The following is a 13,891-nucleotide window of genomic DNA, read 5'->3' on the forward strand; positions in this document are numbered from 1 at the left end:
AAGGATTCAGTGAGATAATGCTTGTGGAAATGCCTGCCTGAGGGGGGCGAGGGGGCAGAGTGACGAGCACAATGGGCCTTGGTGACAGCGAGAGCCAAGTTCGAATCCCGACCAGCCACTTACCAACCAGTTGACCCAGTCTCTGCAGGAACAGGCTGCAAATGCAAGCACAGACTCAAGGCCAGAACTGCAGGGGCACAGGGCAATCAGCCCCCAAAGCGATCCCACAGTGTGGAGCTGTGGCCCGGCCTGGGCTGTGCCTTCCCTAAGGGGTGGACCCAAAGCAGCCCAGCCCCAGGTCCCTTGGGGTCTTCAAGCTCTGTGGCTTTGCAGGAGTCGGGGGCTCTGGCTGGAATCCCAGGCTGGCTGCCTCTCTGTTCTTTTTCTCTCCACATTTGGGGAAGGCATTTCCTCCTTCCCGGGGCCTGCGGGTCAGGTTTCCACCCAGATGGAAAGTCCCACCCAGGGGCCCCCAAAGGAGAGCTTACCATGGAAACTCCACGGGGCGTCCGCCAGACACAGGGGCAAGTGGCCACTGGCAGGCCTTACCGGGGCCAGGGCCACAGCCCTGCCAGCTGGGAGGGGAGGGGACAGAGGGGGCTCCACCTGGACATTCTATCTCAGGCACAGAACAATGTTCACACTTACATGCAAAGCAAAGAGTGGCTGAGTGTGAGCATGTCTCGGTATGAGTGTGTGCATTTAGGCGTGTGTGTCTACAGAGAGACTCTGAAGTAGCAGCCCCGGCCCTGTGTCCTCTTAACCCTTCTGAGCCTCAGTTTCCCTGGCTGTGTCCCTCCTGAAGGCTGGACTCTACTCAGATAAGTAAATACAATAATCTTGCAAAAAGCGAACAAGGGGTGGGTACTGCTGGATGAAAGCCCTCAGATTCAACCACAGCCTGATTATAATCTGGGCAGAGAAGGTGGGGACACAGTAGGCGAGGTGTCTCCTGGGCTTTGGACCTCAAAACACAAAGATGTAAACAGAGCTTCCAAATTGTGTTCCAAGACTCCATGAGCTGGGGATACGTGGTCCTCAAAAAAGGGAGAAGAGTTTCCAAGGTCAAAAATAGCAAAAAAGAAGCAGACTCACAGATACAGACAACAAACTAGTGGTTACCAGTGGGAAGAGGGAAGGGCAGAGGGGCAAAATTGAGGTAGGGGATTAAGAGGTATAAACTGTTAGGTATAAAATAAGCTACAAGGATATACTGTACAACATGGGGAATACAGCCAATGTTTCATAGTAACTATAAATGGAGTAAAACCGTTAAAAATTGTGAATCACTAAACTGTACACCTATACCTTATATAATATTGTATAGCAATTATACTTCAATAAAAAAAATTTTGAAGAGTCCTCCCCAAGACTCACAGCGACCACTGACAGACCAAGGGCTCTTTGAGGTCCTGCATTAAAGGAACCTGTTTGATTGCACTTAACCAGGCACTTAGGAAGGTAACCTGAGCAGCCGTCCCAGGACGCAGCCGGCTGAGGCGGCCTCATCTTTGCCCGGCTGCCTCCAGGCTGTACTGCATGTAACTCCTCGGCTGTGGTGTGCACTTAGGCCCTGAGCATTTTCCAGGGTCAATTTAAGAAAGAACTCGAGGAAAGATGTTTCTGTATCGTGTGCCAAATTGTTACTGAGACAGGGCTGTTGTCTGTTCAGTGATTAACGAGGATCCACACAGTAAATTCCTCAGCATTTAGTGCCAGGGAAAAATGTGTGTCTGTCCCAAGTACTTGAATCAGACAGAGGGGGCCACACTGCCCTTCATCCTATTTCTCTTTTGCCCTAGGCTGCCAGGAAGCTCACCAGCATGGTGACCCTGACCTTAGGCTGCTGATATAATTGGTTCTTTCATGAATTATTTTAGCTGACCAATGACACACGGGCCCCTCATCTTGTTTCATTAATAATCCCCAGAGCTGGTGTTTGTGGGTTGCTTGCTGTGTGCCAGGCGCTCTGCTAAAGGCACATCTTTCCTCTCACTCATTCTCATAACAACGTCACAAGGTAGGGCTTCAGTCTTCCCACTTTGCAAATCAGGAAACTGAGCCATGAGGAGGTGAATAAGTGCATCAAGTCCATCCTCACAGCTAAGAAGCCAGGAGTGTTGCTGTGTGTGTTCACCTGCTCCCTGTCTCCTCGCCCCAGAACATGGGTCTGGAGGGCACACGACCAGCCTAGGCATCCCTGTGGCCTAGACGGCACAGACAGACACCTGATAATTAGGTGATGAACGAAAAGGTGATAAAGCCAGGATTGGAACAAAGGTCAGTTTGCTTCAACCTCATGCAAAACTCCTGTCTTTTTGGTGTCAAGGGATGGTAAACCTCACGCTAACCTTAACCTTAATACTAAATCTAACACTTAACCCTGATACTAAACCTAAGCTTCCTTCTAGCACAATCCCAGATGAATTTAGCAATAACCAACCCAATGCTCCCTGCCCCACCTTGTCCTCAGTTCTGTAGGGCCAGCACTCTAGCCACAAAGGCTGGGGGGGCGGGGGGCAGACGCACAGCCTCCCGCGCAGATGGTGGAGCACGTGGGGTCTGCATCAGGGAGAGGGCAGCGGGGACGGGGTCAGGTTTCCCGTCCAGGAAGCCCAGGCAGATGGGAGCAGGGCAGGCCCCAGCCAAGCAGGCTCTGAGCGGGGTACGGCAGGGCAGGCGGGCCGCGCTGGCCCGGCTCACAGAAGCAGCTCCTCTGGCCTGAGGGCCAGCCTGGCGGGTAGGGAGGAGATGCCCTGCCCTGCTTCCTGCCCACTGTGGCTGGCCAGGAGCCCCGCAGCCAGCACAGGAAATAACAGGGGCCCCCAGAGGCCGCCCATGCAGGCCCTGCTCCGAGGCCGCCCAGGGAGGGAAGGAGGCCATTGTCGGCCTTTGTTTCAGTTTCCACAGCATTGCCCGGGCTCCAAGAGGCCCCTGGGAGCTAACAAAGCTCCCCCAACCCGCAGCTGTCCAGCCTCCCCCAGCCCGACCCTGGGGACAGGCCCACTAGGCCCTGGGCTCTTAAAGTGGCAGGTGCAGAGTGGAAATGAAGTCATATCCAAATTGGGGGTGGGGCGCACATGGGCCAGAGCGGGCTGGGCAGGCACACGGATGGATGGGCACTGAGGTCTGTGTCTGCACCCGGCTCCGCCCAGCCCCAGGTCCAACAGCAGAGGTGCGGAGCTTTGGACGGAAAGAATGTCTGAAGCCCTGAGTGTACCACAAAGGAACCGAAGAAAGGAAACCCAGGGTAAGGAGGCAACCTGGACATCTCGGGCACCCACCTGGGTGGGGAGAACTGCCCGCATCCTTGAAAAGAGACATCCCAGAAGCAGCTCTTTCTGCTCATCTGCAAGCCTAGGGGTGTGGATGGGTGTGTGGTGCACATGTGTGTATGTCTGTGTATGTGCTCATGTTTGTGCCCTGTGTACATGTGGGTGCATGTGAGCACACTCAATGCGTGCACGTGCACACGTGTGTGTGTGCATGTGAGGTATGGAGGAACACATGTGAATGTCTGTATACGTGCGCTGTGTGAGTGTGTGTACGTGTGCACTGTGGGGGGTGCGTATGTACGTGTGTGCATGTGAATGTGTGTGCACGTGTGCTTATGTTTGTGAGCAAGTGTACATGAGTGTGTGTGTGCGCACGACCCGTCATTGTTACATGTCATTGTTGAAGAGCACTCCCGGGCTTGTGCCCATCAGCAGTCACTCACTCCCACACTGGCCCTGGCGGCCTCTCACTAGTGGTGTGTCACTACCATGACCTCTTTAGGGTTCTTAGCACATCCTCTGGGATGTCATCCCACAAAGATGCATTACATCTCCATTGGGTCCTAGGTCGCTGTGAACTAGCAACTACAGAAGAGTGGGCCCTGGACTCAGACAAAACCAACCCAGGTTCAAATGCTGCTCTGGCCCGGACCAGCTGTGAAAGCCTGCACCTGTCTCTCAAACTCTCTGAGCCTCAACTGCTCATCTGTGAGATGGGAATGATACTACTTCCTACCAGCTGTGGTTAAGACGGGTTAAATGAAAGACGCATGTCAGGTACACGGCCCCCACCTGGCCCCAGCGAATGCTCACTAGATGGTTGTTTTTTGTTATTGTTATTACAGTTGCTTATAATTATGGTAACTGAGGATACAACAGTGAGCAGAGCAGGCACTGCCCCTGCCTACACGACCTTGCACAGTTTGCAAAGCATTTAGCCCAGAGAAGTAGAACAGCAGAAGTCAAAGTGTCTCCTATTTACTGGATTCAGTATCAGTCTGATGAGCTAACTACTACCAAGTATGGCCAGCAGCCATCAGTTAAAGCACCAACCACAACAAAGGAAAAAAGAATTATCAGTGTGGGCAAAATAATGGTTTTCTGAACCAGGCAGGCATCAGCTAGACAAGCTCAACCTAATACGTGCGTGGAGAGAAAGAGAGAGAGAGAGAGAGGACATGTGCACGTACCCACACCTGCCTCATCCTCAAGAATTTTAAGAGAGTGTCAGCTGAGATGACAACCGCCTAACCCCTGTGGGCTGCCCACAGCCTACAGCAGGACAGTGGCTCACTGACACAGCGCTCACCATACCCATCCCAGAAGCTGGGCCCTGCAGAGTGCCCACCCAGGAAGCCAGGACCAGCCAGGTGGCACAACTGGGCTGACCTTGGCCATTTCCTACTGGCCGTGCATGGCTGCACAGTGGAGGCATTAAGCTCCACACAGGGAAGGAGCCTGATCATATGACAGCCTCAGAGCCTCTGCCTCTCAGACCAGACCCTGCCCACCAACCCCTGCCAACTCCCAACCACACCCAGCCTTCCCCACTTGGGAAACAAGCAGCGCCCCACCAACCAGGGTCAGCTAAGTCAGGGTGGTCCCCTGAGGATTCAGTCCCACCCCAACCCTGCATGGGGATGAAGGCGTGACTGCCCTGTCCACTGTGACAATGCCTAGAGACTGCCAGTTGAGACAAGGGGAAGGAGGAAGGGAGGGGCCCATCAGAGCCTTCTCTGTTGACCACACAGATCCAGGCTGAACTAAAGTCCAAGCCAAGCTTCCCTTAATGTATTATCAATGTGTTATCAAGAATAAAAGTGGAGGGCTCCCCTGGTGGCGCAGCGGTTGAGAGTCCACCTGCCGATGCAGGGGACACGGGTTCATGCCCCGGTCCGGGAAGATCCCACATGCCGCGGAGCGGCTGGGCCCGTGAGCCATGGCCACTGAGCCTGTGCATCCGGAGCCTCTGCTCCGCAACGGGCAAGGCCACGACAGTGAGAGGCCCGCATACCGCAAAAAAAAAAGAATAAAAGTGGAGAGCACCAGGTGCCACCCTCAGGGGCTAAGGCTAACCTACAGGCATTCCCTCATATAATCCTCACAATGGCCCTAGGAAGCAGGAGAAGTGTCCCCATTCCATCCACATGAGGAAATGGAAAGTACAGAGAGGTTAAGTAACTTACTTGAGGTCACACAACTAGTAAGTATCTCAACCTCAAACTTACTTCTTGCTCTTAACAAAGTGAACAAAAATCTGGCCCTGAACTGCTAAGGGAAAATACAGATGAAGATGCAGAAGTGAAGTTCTCCACCTTGGCAAACATTTGCTAGGTATCTGTCAGTTACCGAGCCAGAGCTGGGGTCTGGGAGCACAGAGAATCAGACATGGTCACTGCCTGAAGGAGTGAGCAGAGAAGCAAGGGAACCGGGCACGTACAGAAGGAATGTCATAACCAAGCAAAGGGCAGTGAGGGCCAGGATCAGGGCGGCCCCCGAGGCTCAGGGGCAGGCACAATAATTACAGCAGGGCTATCATGGGATGCTTCCTGGAGGAGGCATCATCTAGGCTGAGCTTTGAAGGATGAGCTCCACAGGCAGAGAGCCCGGCCAGAGCAAAGGTCAAGGGGAGCGGGCGAGAGGGCTTAACCCATCAAACCCTCTAAGTCCTGGCTACTCTGGGTGGTGTGTGAGCCATCAACACCACTCTAGAGCTGGGTAGAAATGCAGAATCCCAGGCCCCATCCAGAACAGCTGAGTCAGAATCTGCATTTTTAACAAGATCACCAAATTTGCCTACATGGTCAAGTCTGAGCTCAGCCAATATAAACCACGCCTGGAAAACATGGAGAGACCTCCCCAAAGTCCTAAGGAACAAAGTCATCATCACCCACAGGCTCACACCCACATACACACCTGACTGTGGCCCTGGCTTATAGCCAGGCTTTCAGTCACCAAAAAACTGCTGATTTCCACCATCCACCAGTGGGGTCCTGGACCTTAGGGAGCACTCAAGGCTGGAGAAAGTAGGACCAGCCCGTCCAACATTACAATCCTCATTACTGATGCCCCCCAAAAGCCCAAGAGCACCAGGAGAGGAGAAGGGGGACACCGGGCTTGCTGGAGTGGACAGTCCTCAATCAGCGGGGCTGGGAGCAGGCAACCTCGCTACAAAGAGCAAGGGTACGATGGCAGAGCAGCTGTTGTGCACCAGCCTGCAGGTACAGGACAAATGACACAGAGTCCCTGCCTCTGAGGAAGCTGCAAGTACACCCAGAGAGGTGAAATCAGCAAGACAAGCCCCACTCTGGATTCACTCCAGCGAAACCATCAGCCAGGCCATGCGGGAGGAAAAAGGGAATCAGAAGAGAGACACCACACACACACACACACACACACACACACACACACACACTCCCTCACCCGTACCCTGGGTACCAGCACACACGTGCACATGCACATGTGCACGGCAGACACAGCACAGAGGAAGCGATGTACAGTGCAGACCAGCAGGGGCCCCTGGCTGGTCCAGAGCCAGAGGAAAGGGTGGGCAGGAAACGCCACATCCCCGTCGGAGAACTGGTCCAAGGCAGCCCCAGGGGCCCAGGATGCCGCACAGAGGGGTGCAGAGGCCCCAGAGCCCCCAGGGGTTTGAGTCAGGGCCGAGGCACCTGGGCACATTCACACATACACACACACACACACACACACACACACAAGTCCATGCCTCCGTGTGCACACAGGGCACAGACACCCTACCTCGTGGACTGCTCACCATGGTAACAGAATGGCCACCTCTCAGCTCCAGTCACCACCCGAAGGTTTCTGAGGCCTCCTGTGCTGGGGGAAGCCGCTCTAACAAAGGCACAGCCCGGCCAGCCTGGCCAGGGGTCCACGGTGCAGCCCAGCCAGCGCATGCCTGCCGCGCTCCCCCCGGTGAGCTCGGGGCCACCGCATCTTCCTACCCAGCCTGCCTGGCTCCAGTCAGCTCAACTCCCCACAGACGCCCCAGCCGAGCTAATGAGAAACTCCCCAGCTGGCCCCATATAAAAACGCATTTCTTAAGTCTTTAAAATGCAAAGAAATTCTACTTCTATTCAGGACGTTTCTACTCCTTTACAATGTCCCCTGGTCCTGTCGAGGAAATGACTGGGCTGGGGGCTCGAGCACAGGAGGTGGATAGCACCGGCCAAGCCGAGGGGCACCCGGCAGCTTCCGTCACCGGCCCCGGGATCGTGGGGAAAGGGGTTGGGAAACCCTCGCTGATGAGCCAGGTTAAGACGGTCACTCAGGAAAGAATTCAGGGTGAGGGACCCCAGGGGAGAGGAGGGGAGAGAGGGAGACGGTCTCTCCAGCCTTGATTTGAGGATTGAAGAAAATGTTTAAAGGTCCTGGGAGCCCCTAAGAAAAACTCCAAAGGGGAAAAGACCACCTACACAAAGACATTGGTCAGAGCATTGTTTATGATTCCAAAACTGAACGCAGTCCAAGTGTCCAGCAGGGAGGGGCAGTTCAGAAAATGAATGCCCATCCACCCAGAGACCCCCATGTAGCTGCTAAGAAGGGCAGGATATGTGGATCCAGGGGTTCCAGGAAGCTCGGGGCTCATGGGGGCTATATGGACCCCGCCGGTGCATTCACCCTGCACTTCATCTAGAGAGAAGGGTTTTTAGACACGGATGGAGCTGGCAAAGGGGCCAAGAGAAATGTAAACAGCGAGTGTGCAGAAGCACAAGGTAGTGGGTGGAGTCTCTGTGAAGTAGTTGAAATAATAAATACATGCTCTAGGAAAACACAAGTGGGGTGGGGAGGCAGCTCTGAGAAGGTTCAGAAGTGCAGGCTGGGCTGCACCGAGGGGCCTCAACTCCCTGCGGTGAAAGGCCCAGTCTTCCAGACATTTCCGTCCACCCCACTGGTCACAACGTGGATGTAAAGGGCTGCAGGGGGTGAGAAGGCTGCCACCTTTGTCCGTGGTGGGCGCACTGACCACTCCCGCTACCCCGCAGCTTACCCAGAGTCCGATTAAAAGGAAAAGGAAAAGGAAAGGCTTCCAGCATCCCTCCCCCAAGAGGCCCCCCAGGCACCAGACACCCAGATGCCACTCTAATCTCCCTGCTGAGCAGGTCTCAGAGCCTGCAGCCCTAACACAGCCTCCCCCTGACCCCGCAAAGTGCACACATGCCCCACACCCAAGGACGGTCATGAGCAGAGGCCCAGGGCGAGGTGGGCTGGGGTCAGGCTGGTGGGAGTCTCTAAAGAGAGCCTGACCCAGTGTTTTCCAGACCTGGCCTTTGAATTTGGGAAATGTGCACAAGGCCTTCAAAACAGGCACCTCCTCTCCTTCCGGGCAGCAAACCAGGAGGCCTGGCCCTAGTTAGACTCTTCCATCTGACCCAGGAGGGACCTGGGCACTGAGCTGACCCTCCTCCCCAAGCCTCTAGATCCCCTGAAATGAAGAGCCTGAAACAACATTCTCATAGGCAGATCTGCCATTTACAGTTTAGATGCTACATTCATGCCTGAGCTGCCTGGGTTCAAATCCCAGCTCTGCCACTTCCTGGCTGTGTGACCTTGAAGCAGGTCATTAGCGTCTCTGTGCCTCACTTTCTATATGTGAAAAGCACTGAGAAGGAGGACTGGCTCCTAGAAGTGGCTCAGAAATGGGAATGTTGGTTTCATTAACCAGAACAATGAGACCTGTAACGTGGCAGGAAGGCCTGAAACTCCGATCACACCAATAAGGTCTCAGGCTGCTGGGCCATCACAAACAGTTGATTATATTGAGTGTTCCTCTCCAACCACAAGTGTGTGTGTTTCACCACGCCAGAAATAAACCTGGCTAACCTGCCCCGGCATTGACAATGAGTATTTGTCAACAAATTAACTGTTTTCCGTCTCCAGACCACCCCCAGGCCCTTCTGGCACTGCATCCCCAGCTTGGTCCAGAGCAGCCATGATGGAAGGAAGCCCAACCTGTCCCGAAACCTGGCCCAGGGAGGTGGGAGGCTCCAGTGAGACTGTGATTAGACCCTTCATCTCCCAGCTCAAACTTGGTGACCAGGGGAAGGGAGGCAAAGCTCAGTGTGTTGGGTTGGTTCCCTGAAACCCCACACGGTAAGCTTCCGATCATCCTGGCACCTGCCACTCAGACACCTCATTGCAAAAGCGATTGAGGGAAGAGAGAGGAAGCACTGAAGGGAGGAAGGGCCTCCCCACTGAGCTGGGCTGGGGGCAGGTGACAGGAAGCAGATAGGCCTGGAAAGTTAAACTTGGAAAGTGGAACCTTGGTAAAGCACACTGGACAACCTTCTAACAGTGGCCAGGCTGAAACCAGCTGGCAGAAGGACACTCTTTGACCTGAACAATGTTTTTCAGATATATGAACTGCCCAAAATGAGATACCATTCCACATCTAGGAAGCCTAGAATCCCCCCCAAAAAAAAGATAAATTACACATATTAGTGAAGATGTGGAAAAATTGGAACCCTCATACTATATCTCAATAAAGCTGCTTTAAAAAGATACGAGTTGCTGGGCTTCCCTGGTGGCGCAGTGGTTGAGAGTCTGCCTGCCGATGCAGGGGACACGGGTTTGTGCCCCGGTCCGGGAGGATCCCACATGCCGCGGAGCGGCTGGGCCCGTGAGCCATGGCCGCTGAGCCTGCGCGTCCGGAGCCTGTGCTCTGCAACGGGAGAGGCCACAACGGTGAGAGGCCCGCGTACCGCAAAAAAAAAAAAACAAAACCAAAACTCAGATGATTTGGTGATTCTGGGGCCAGGTGCCCTGTCACAATCAGCTATAGCACTGAGGGACGGCTGCCCCCATAGCAGGGCCTGGGTCGCAATTCACAGTGCCCCCCAAACCTGCCCGCTCACCTGTGCTACCAGCCCACCTCCGATGGGCCTTTGAGCTGGGGACCCCTGTGGGGCTTTCACAAAGGACCCTCACGCTTCTAAGGAGTTTGAACCCATGGCCCGGCAAGAGGAAGAGCTTGGGAGTAATCTGTGACGCCTCCCCCCAAATCACATGCAAAATGCTCTGTGCATTTGTGAAGAGAATCCACACGCTTCCTTCCCTTGGATGCTCAAAGGCATCTGTGGCTCAAAACAGGTTAAGAATTTCTCTCACTTATAAAATAGGTAGCTAGTAGGAAGCAGCCGCATAGCACAGGGAGATCAGCTCAGTGCTTTGTGACCACCTAGAGGGGTGGGATAGGCAGGGTCGGGGGGAGGGAGACGCAAGAGGGAGGGCATAAGGGGATGTATGTATACATATAGCTGATTCACTTTGTTATACAGCAGAAATGAACACAACACTGTAAAGCAATTATACTCCAATAAAGATGTTAAAAAAATTCTCTCACTTAAATTGTCTCTTTATAAGATACTGTCCCTTCATCCTCCTTTTTATGGATAAGAAAAGACAGGACGCAGTGGGAATGATTTAAAATCCCACACCTGCTAGGCACTCCCGTCCCTCGGCTCTGAATGCAGTGCTTCTTCCCCCGGTTCCACTATCAGCAGCCCCATGTTTGCCAGCAGAGAGGCAAGAGTGCGCTCCCTCCTCCCGTGACCCCCTGGCCAGGCGGGAGAACTGCTGTGAGCCGATCACTTCACTCCCCTCCCTGCCAAGCCGGGCTCCCCATGACTGTCAGGGCCCCGACTCAAGGGCACAGACAAAGCAGGCCAGGTTGTTGCTGGGGGCAGTGGCCACAGGGTCCCCACGGGGAGCGGATGCCACTGTGCATTCTGCTTCTTTATTGGAGTTCTCCATCACATTCCCGGAGCCAGGAAAAGCAGGCAAGGGGAAGTTTGCACCCCAGGCAGGCTGGGTCCCCACAAAGAGGAGCTGCCTGGTACTCAAAGCTCTGCACTCCCAGTAAGATGCTCTCCGCCCACCCTCTTCACCTCACCCTGCCTTCCTCTGGGCTGATGAGCTAAAAGATCCTCCATGGCCACCTTGGGTCCTGTGACGCCAGGGACCTTCCCAAAGCCCCCACGATGCCTTCAGGTCTCTGCTCAGCTGTCTCCTAGCCAGTGTCAGGCGGTGCAGAGGCTAAACCCCAGTCTCTGGCTGCAGGAGGACGTAGGTTCGAGTCCCTTCTCCACAGCATCCTGGCTGGGGACTGTGGATCCGCTACTACACAGCTCCAAGCCTCCTTCCCTTATCCGCCAAGTGAGGACAGCGATTCTCAGCAACAGCGCCAAGGGTGGCTCGGGAGGCTTTGCTCCCCCATAATCTTCTTTGGCACCTGCCCCCATTTTCTGATGCAGCCAAGTGACATTTTCTCAGCTTAATGAAAAGCATTATACTAAAGCAGCTTCAACCAGGCCTTTGGCCCTGTCCTCTACCAGATGCCGGCCCCCAACCAGCCCACGGAGAAATTCTGGAGCTGCTGCTGGAAATAGCACCCACCTCATAGGGTTGTCATGATGGCCCAATGAGATACTGGAGGTAAAGCTTTTGCTCCATGCCCTGGCACATACCAAGTAAGTGTTCACTAAACATCCATGCCCGGCTCCAGGGCTGCCTCCCAAACCGACCTCATCCTGCCACCCGGGATTTGCTCCATCTCACAAGTCCCGTGCTCAGGGAATACAAGCTGACTTTAATAGCCCAAGCCCAACAGAACTGGGAAGGAAAATTTATCACATGAATGCACTGTAAAAAAATCTTCAGAAACGGGCCAAAGAAAACAAAACAATCCATTGCCCGGCTGTGGACTACCCAGTGCCCGGGATGCTTTGCCCTCCCTTTCCCCATCTCCGAGTAGACGATCCAAAGCTGACTGGCACCAGGGAGTCCCTGAGGGCCGGAGGGACTCACAAGGAGCGGTGCACCTCTTCCCGCACACGCGCGTGGGGCGTGCTCAGCTCTTGGCTGGAAACGGGCAAGTTCCACAACCTTCGCCACTCCCGAGCGCCCCGGAGGCCCGAGGGCTGGCCATTCCGCTGTGGCCTCAGAGCACCGCAGAACGCAGGCCCCCATGCAGCCCCTTGGCACTGCCCTGCCTTCTGCAGGCCGGCCCTAGGGATGCAGCCCAGGCGCCTGACGCTCCCTGCACCGGCCTCTCCATCCACCGCAACACTGCCAGCGCCCTCCTGGCACCCCGCGGCTGTCCTTGACTGTCCTATCGCCACCGACACCACTGGGAAAACAGCTGGGAGGGAAGACTTTATAGGGACACGACCAGGCTGGGTGCTTTCCTGGTGCGGGGGCTCGGAGCAGAGTGGGGACCCTCTTCAGAGCTGGCTGCGTGCCTGAGCACGTGGACCCCCAAGTCTGTCAGTGCGCCTGGATGAGATGCCGAGCTTTATAACCTCACTGTGTTTCCTCCAGCCATGGGGAGTGCATCTCTCCCGCACAGAAGGCCACAGGGCAGGGACCACACGGCCCCTTCCCCGATCCTACCCCGTGTGGACCCCAAGTCCTGTCCTAACTCTGGACTCTCCTCCCAAGAATTTGAGCACCTCCCCATTCTGCCTTCAGACAAAGCCCCTGCCCTGGAGGGAGCCCCTGTCACCAAGGGCCAGGCACCTGCAGACACAACAGTGCCCAAGCCTGGGTCAGCCAGGACCCAGCCAGGACCCTTCAGACTCTCCAGTCAGCACAGATCCTGCTGCAAAGAGCACTGGACTAGGAGTCCGGGAACCTGGGCTCGCGTGTTGGCACCCACTCCCCTTCTGCCCAGTCTATACCAGCATTTCCCAAATTTCACTCATCTGGGAGCCACCTTCATGATTTTTGCTGACTCCGAGCATTACATACTGTTACTTAAAACTTTGTCAACTTAATTTTCTCACTTAAATGACTTCCGCATCATCTTAAATCACACATGGCCATAAAATCACAAATTCAGCGTGTAACCATTCAAGTGTTAAATGTTCATATGCCTGTTCCCTAACACCTCGTTCTTGGAACTACTGACCCAGATCATACCTCCCTCCTTGCCTCAGTTTCCACACCTAAAAGAGAAGGCGGTGGGACTAAATGACTCCCTCGTAGGTCTTCTCAGGCCCAAGATTCTCCCCTGTGGAGCCGGAGCCAGGTGGTCAGGATCCTGGGACAGGAGACAAGGCAGGAGAGCCTGGCGCCTGCCAGACAGGAAGCCAGAGCCCTGCTGCCAAGGAAGGTGCTCGCTGGATGCAGAGCCAACAGGAGCACCGTGCTCTCCGCTCAGGAGCTCCCAAGGACCCCAAGCCAGTTCCCATCCCCAGCTCCACAGGCAGCTCCCAATTACAGAACTTTACAGTGAGAAAAACCTCATTCATCACCTCGTTTTATAGCTGGAGAAACTGAGGCACAGGAAGGAACTTAGCTAGGGCAGAACTGAGCTGCAAAACCCAAGTCCCCTGACTACCAAGTCACCCCCATCACCCCACAATGGCCAGGCACCCCACAAGTCTGACCTCCCCTTGTTACCAACTCCTGGAGGCCTGGGCTCGGGTCTGCACGCCCGAGAGTGCAATGCAGCCCCTTCCCGGAAGGCAAATACAGGAATTCTGATTTTGATTGGGGTTTAAATGTCCTATTAAAGGGGCTTTTATGCAGTTAGGTTGGAATGAATGTGCAGCGACGCCCATGGCAGGGAGCTTCAAAAGCCTGTGTAGTCGGGG

The 13,891-nt window shown here is 54.8% G+C and overlaps 1 protein-coding gene across 2 annotated transcripts in view; it reads right to left on the reverse strand.

Moving 5' to 3' along the window:
- Positions 1 to 13,891, reverse strand: part of ZNF423 (zinc finger protein 423) — a 327,403-nt gene that overhangs the window by 254,783 nt on the left and 58,729 nt on the right. The window lies entirely within an intron of this gene.

Source organism: Lagenorhynchus albirostris, chromosome 19 (assembly GCF_949774975.1).
Source record: "Lagenorhynchus albirostris chromosome 19, mLagAlb1.1, whole genome shotgun sequence".
NCBI lineage: Eukaryota > Metazoa > Chordata > Mammalia > Artiodactyla > Delphinidae > Lagenorhynchus > Lagenorhynchus albirostris.